Raw genomic sequence first — 7,367 nt, 5'->3', positions numbered from 1 at the left:
CCCTGGGGCAGATCCCAGGACTGCAGTTATCTCCTCCTCTGTAAAGTTTTGGCAGAGCCACGTCAGATTAAGCCGAGTGCCTTTGTCAGGCGGAGATGCGAGGGGCTAACGGTCTGTCAGCGCACGCCCTCCAGCCACAGAGAAAGGGGCAGAGTGCTGCACAGCAAAAGGAGCAGCTTCTTGGGTCTTCTCAAACTCAATAACAGGAGGGGAAAAGATGGCATCTAACCTGCTCCCGCGGTTCGAGAGCATCACTGGTTAGTCACCAGCGAGCCCTTTTAGTAAAACATGTGAGCATTACTGACATGCATTTATTTCAGCTGAACTCAAATACTGCGCACTCAAATGTCTGCAACCACGAGAGGCTGATAGATCAGGTTTGTGACAAACCAGCTGGTTTCCCTCAGTTGCCTCGCATAAATGAAACCCAATGCTTACCTTTTACCCCATCTTTCAGAAACGTACTCTGCTTTTGTTTGCAGATGTGAAACCATGGAGGATACCCCATTGTTCACGACGATGCTTACGTGCTCTCCAAAATGGGGACGTTTCCCTCAGTCAGGGTTTAACAGCTTGATTCTGTGGTCGGCGGGTGATTTGTTGTTACAGACACAGCAAAACCCAGCCTCTGTCATCTCCCTGCAGCTCTGCCTCCACCGCAGGCACGGGGTGTTGCTGAGGCGGAGGCCGGGCAGACTCTGGTGCACCTCAAGCTTGCCAGGACATGAGGTGCTAACGCTCATCCTGATCACTGGCTCAATACTTTGCTCCTTCAGGAAACTAGAGCACGGAGTGTTAGGTGCTGATTGAACTCCCATCTTTGAAAATAATGACCCCTTCTGTGCTAATTACCTCTGTGGGCAGGTTGTTGCAGAACCTCATCACTCTCAGGCCTTCTCATCTTACGGGTGTCCCCCCAGAATAATACTTGGATCCATAAGGGAAAAACCCCAGTTACGCACATTGCGGGAACAAACCAGAAAGCGAAGCGGCAGATTAGCAGATTAGGGTATGATACCTCTTGTTAACTGTTTGTAATCATTTTGGCACTTGTCCCAAGTCCACTAATTTGGAATTTTTCTAGGTATCTTGCAGGTTTTCCTCAGCTCGGGGCCTCCATTTCTGGTTGGGGAAGACCTCTGGATAACTGCAGTTGCCTCTTTGGATGCCTTTGCCCCAGCCAATGCTCCTTTCACCCAGCACCGACAATCCTGTATTTGACTGTTCAAACACGTTCTTGAATTCAGTGAACACGTGGCTATCTTGATTTTTTTTTTTTTTCCTATTTCTTCTTTGGTCATTGTATTTTTGGATGTGGCACTTTGATCAGGTCATTGGTAAAATGAAGAGCCCTAACTCTGCAGTGTAATGTTTAATATATGAGCAGTTTTCTCCTCACAGAGTACACTGAACTGTTTTTTTTTTGTTTGTTTTTGTTTTGTTTTTTTTTTAGGAATTCTTATTTTCTACAACCGTGTTGGATTTTTGAAGAAAAAGAGGGCCAGATATTACATTGTATTTTTTCTTGTGCGTTATGCTTAGATAAACATTGCTTTGAAATAGATGAAGAATGAAGCAAAATACAAGCCCCTTTTTTTCTTTTTTTTTACAAGGTTTTGTTAACGGCTTATACCTCTTAAGACATAAATCTTTAGCACAAACAAATAAAGAAGTTACTTTCTTTGAGCAGAGAGGAAGTGTGCCAAGCACGTTAGCAGAGGTGAGCTGCAGCTACTTTTCATGCAGGAGCTTACCTATACACCTATCCCTCACTGTTCTCAGTGAGAGACACCAATTAAGTGTCCATTCATTAAGAGAAAAGTGTATGATTGCAGTATTAAAACCTCAGCTGGGCATCCCATGACAGACACGCCTCTGCCTGCTCTACCTCTCCTGTGGTTCACACCTCTGCTCTACATTTTCCTTCACAGCCCCTGGGAGGTTTGGTGAGTTTTTAAGTCCAGCAGAGATTTGAAAGCAGGCTGTGTAATGTTAGGGGTAATCATGCTCGATCAAGATGACTGCATGGCTCGCCAGGACTGAGCGGAGATAACTGCAGTGTGACTCCTACTTTGTCAGTAAGAAAGCCTCTTTGTCTTTAAAATATTGTCAGAGATGGTAAGAACCTTCTTACCAGGCATCCATTTTATGTCTCTGAAATGATGCTTCAAAAACAGCATGAACAAGATTTTCCTGAGTGCTTCAGATGAGAAAATAGCAGCAAGTTGATTAAAACTCCCCAGCGAGAGAAAGGGGGGAAAGAGAAACTTTATATCTAACACTTATTTATCATGAGTTCTTAAGTTTTATTTAAGAGAAATCTATTTGCAGGTGTTATCTCAGCATGTGTGAGGTACTTAGTATAGAAGTCATTATGTTCTTTTAATAGTTATGTCTTCTTTACATAGAACATTTCAGTATTTACCTCTCAATAGATACAAAAGCCTTCAGGTACTAACAAGCATCCCTAAGGAATAATTATGTCTTTTGTGGTAAAATTATGGACCTTCTAATAATTATTTTGGAACTCCTGAAAGCTAAATACTGTAATAAAAGTAGTATTTCAATCTGTTGGGCTCACATAAAGTTGATTAAAAAAAAGTACCTGTGTCGAGTTTATTGACTAGCTGTGTTGCATATGGTGAGACATTCTTGGGATAGGTTTTGCTCTTGGTGAAGGAAGAGATATTGAAGCTTATGTCACAAAGACATACCTTCACTCTGTGTATATCAGTGCAGCGATGTTAACATGGTTTTATACTCCATGAGGATTTGAATCCCAGCTTAAAAATACTATTAGAATAAATATAAAATCCCAGCAGCGGCCCTCTAACATGGGGAAGAGCTTGGGACAGGTTTGACTTGGACCACGGGCCCCTGATTCTCTGCTACTGGTACTACAGCACTGACCCTCTGCTGAAGACTCTCATCCTGTGGGGGATCCTGTGGAGGTTCCTCCATCCCAGCTCTGCTGCAAAACTGGCTTAAAGTAGCTGGTGGTAGTCACTGGGGGAGCTCAGATCTGAAGGCACAGATCTGCCTATGACAAACTAACTGTTACCAGAGAGCGATGAGGGACATGTTTAGTGTGAGACCTGGTAGACCAGGTATCCTGTAGCTGTCATGAAAGAAAGTTAGCAGAAGCTACCTGTGATTGAACTCACTGGAATCATCAAAAGAAAATACTAAGAAGCGTCAATGTTCTGTTACTTAAGAGTCCATAAGCACAAATGAAGGAGGTATGAAAAGCTGAAGTTTTCTTGGAAAGATAAAAAAGACGTGAGGAAGATCCGCATCAAAAAACTCTCTGCTTTTCCTATTATGTCCAGTTTTGTAATCTATGAACATATGTATATATGTCTACGAGTATCTGGGAACATATTATAAATGATGGTCCCTACGGACATACCGTACTTAAGGTAAACACAAAATCCAGAAAATAAAAGACGTTGTTTGGAGACCTTGAACTGGCCACGGAAGAAATTAACATCATTAATTTTGATTAACTGGTGGAGTCATTAAGGTCAGGCTTATAGAAAATCTAGCCTGACCTCAGGCACCTTCTGGGTCGTAGGTGCTCACACTGTAACCTGCACCACATCCGTAAATTCCAGCTGAGCTAGAGCAGGGATTTGGGGGAGAAAACCAGTTAAGGATTTAGAGATGGATTCAAGGTCTCTTTTAAATAGGCTTATCAGATCCCAACCCTCTGATAAAGCTGAGCGCTGTCAGGAGGGTAAAAACAGTGTTTCTGATGAGCAGCGACAACCACAGTATGGGTTAGACGCACTCTTTGTTTTGAGATTCTTGTTAAAACTGTGACAGCTTAAAGCACTCCACGGAAATGAAACATTGGAGCAAAATGCTGTGGGACTGCTGAGAGAGTGGTGTGTGGTTTTTTTTGTTTTTTTTTTTTTTTTTTTTTCAGCAGATTCCAGAGCTGAACACATTGACTGTATGCCCAGGAGAGAAAGCAAAAATGGATATGAACAAACGATTGCAAAACACTATGTTTCTGCAGCCAAGCAAGTGATCATGCAGGTGTTTGGATCGAACGAGCTCTGCCCGGCCGTCGCGGCGGCGGCACAAGAGTACACACGGTGGGTAATTACTTCAGCCTGGCTGACAGTGATACATTTATTAAGCTGTGATAAGTCATTGCTTTCACTTGTCTGTCCAGTCCCAGAGTACTTCTATACAGTGATAAAGTCCAAAAAGAGATTGTAAAGATTTCTACCTGCAGGAGCAAATTAAATTTCTGCCCCCCATGCTACCAAGACTCTTAGCGGAGCAGATAATTTATGTCAAGAAGGTGACTAGCCTCTTGGCAGAGGGAAGGGGAGCGGAGGAGCTGAGTCTAGGGAAAAATTCAGGGAGGCAGAAGTTTGATCCCTCTGTAGAAGAGAAATTGCAGACATCCTCTGAGGCTAAAGCAATGCATTCTCATGGAGAAGCACTGAAAAAAAAAAAAATCTTTCAGTTGGCAGGAAGCAGAGAAACAGGTTGGCAGGCACAGCAATGCCATTTAAAAATTCAGATTCTGGAAAGCAATGTGCTTTTCTTGTACGATTCTAGTTTTTCTGTGCCAAGCCTGGTATTTTTCTCCAAACTAATTTTTATTCTCAGCACTGAATTAATATTTCTATTTTGCTTTGCAGTAAGCAGCAGTACATTATAAACACAAAGTCATGCAAATATACTAACTATCACTGATTACAAATGCTGCTCCTATAGGCTGGTTTTCAGCCAGCAATTTTGAAGATAGAGTGTATTAGTGCTTGGAATTTGTCAGTTCACAAGCTACAGTAAATGAATGCCTCATTAGAAAAAAAAAAAAACCCAAAACAAACCACACATATAATTATTTTCTTCTCTTTGAACTCACCATTTAGGGCTAAATCAGTTTAAGAAGCTGAATGAGAATGGCAGAAACCAAAATAATATGGACATGGCTTATGGTCATACAATGAATGTTGGCTTAGTTTTATTCTTTTTTAGCCCAGCGTCTGCTATGGCTCTCAGGCCAGGGTCTCTATTGGAAAACGGTGCAACTACATTCAGATAAACATAATGTATTTGACAAAAATAAAAAAAGGCAATCCACTGATAAAAAAAATATTTTATGTCAGATGGTAAGCAAGAGGAAAAATAGTAGCAGCATGTGGTCTAATAACACTTTGCAAAACCCTACACTATGAGCAAAGATCCTCGGAGAACTTTGATGAGGGAAGCAGTGATGTGAAAAGTGAGTGGCAGATCATCAGATGGACAAGACCTCTCTGTGCAATGCCTCGGTCCAAATGGGTGAGGAAATTCTTGGATACAAACACAGGGAAGCACTGAGGAGGAGCAAAGGGTTTCTGTTGCATTGGTACTGAGTATTGATGCAAGAGTAATGGGATTACTGCGTCATGTCCTTTGTCCACAGCTCCAGAGGAAGGTTAACAGGTTAAACAAGGCTCATGCTGGAACCAAACAAATGTTGAAAATGTGGGAAAATACGCCCTGGTAGCAACAGACTGCAGGAGCACAATGTGGGTAATTTAGAAAGAGATTAAAAGATGACTTGATCATAACAAGTAAGTACCGACACGGGGAATAGAAATTAAGATAATGGGCTCCTGAGTCTTTCAGGCCCATATGTAACAATATCTACTGGCTGGAAGCTGAAATTAGACAAATTAAGAATAGAAATAAAATACATGTCTGATGATAAGAGTAAATTAAACAACAGGACCACTGGCTGGGCATTGGGAAATATAAATACATACAGACAGTGGGATGGAGGCCCCTCAGCAAGTTCCCTGCCAACCCCAAGCTGTGTGTGCGGGGACACGCCGAGGGCAGGGATGCGCCATCCCGAGGGACCTGGACGGGCTGGAGAGGGGGGACCTGCAAACCTCGTGGAGTTCAACAAGGCCAAGGGCACGGTCCTGCCCGTGGGTCGGGGCAATCCCCAGCACAGACCCAGGCTGGGCGAGGAGGGGCTGGAGAACAGCCCCCAGGAGAAGGATTTGGGGGGTTGGAGGGTGGAAACTGCCTGTGAGCCAGCACCGTGCGCTGGCAGCCCAGAAAGGCAACGGTGTGCTGGGCTGCACCCAGAGCAGGGTGGGCACAGGGCCAGGGGGGGATTCTCCCCCTCTGCCCCGCTCTGGGAGACCCCCCTGCAGGGCTGGGTCCGGCTCTGGGGCACCAACAGCAGAAGGACACGGACCTGCTCCAGCGGGGCCAGAGGAGGCCACAGAGATGCTGGGGGGGCTGGAGCACCCCTGAGGACAGGCTGGGAGAGTTGGGGGGTTCAGCTGGAGGAGAGAAGGCTGCGGGGAGACCTTAGAGCGGCCCCCCAGGGCTGAAAGGGGCTGCGGGAAAGGGGGGAGGGACTCTGGATCAGGGCGGGAGGGATAGGATGAGGGGTGACAGTTTTAAACTGACAGAGGGGAGATTTAGATGAGATGTAAGGAAGAAATTCCTCCCTGTGAGGGGGTGAGGCCCTGGCACAGGCTGCCCAGAGAAGCTGTGGCTGCCCCCTCCCTGGAAGGGTTCAAGGCCAGGTTGGACGGGGCTTTGGGCAACCTGGGCTGGGGGAAGGTGGCCCTGCCCGGGGCAGAGGGTGGCACTGGGTGATCTTTAAGGTCCCTTCCAACCCAAACCATGCCATGATCTATGATATATCACTGGAAATGTATAAACCAGTGATGTATTTTTCAAAACAACACACCGATTATTTTAGGAATGTCTTCCGATTAGTATCACACAGATAGCTTGGAGCATAGCAGGACAAGCTCAGGTTGAATAATCTATGAATTCCTGACTGTCTCTGGTATTTAGGATGCAAAGATAAACAGTTATAGTTCCCTCTGCTCTGGCCTGGTTGGAGCCAGTCGTGTTTATAAACCACACAAAGGTTTCCCAAATCCTTGTCTCAATTCCGTTCCTTGCGGCTCCCATCGCAGGAAGGCAGAAGTGGGCCAGAGTGTTTCACAGCCACTCCTCGCACCCAGGCAGCACGTGGAGTAAGAGGAGTCAGCAGCGTAAGATAAGAAAGTAATTGTGCAGCCATCACTGAATCACAAGGCAGTTTCGTCGCGGAGATTGGCAGAGGTTAATTAAAAGTGTTAATTTGAAATGATTCCATTAAGCTGGTACAAATCCCATTTTGAACACTCATTTTTCATTCTAAAATCATGGCCTCTAATTTAGTTTAAGGAACAGTGTTTGAGGGACCTAAGATCGGGACTGTTTAAACCCAAAATACACATGTGTGCGTGAAGGTGCTCATCACTTCAGCGGTTTGAGCAGCCTAATCTGAAAGAGTCTGTACCTTAAACCTCATCGTCTTGAGGAAAAAAAAAAAAAAAAAAAAAAAA

Source organism: Athene cunicularia, assembly GCF_003259725.1.
Source record: "Athene cunicularia isolate RWA chromosome 5 unlocalized genomic scaffold, athCun1 chr5_part1, whole genome shotgun sequence".
NCBI lineage: Eukaryota > Metazoa > Chordata > Aves > Strigiformes > Strigidae > Athene > Athene cunicularia.
This window is presented reverse-complemented; position numbering follows the sequence as displayed.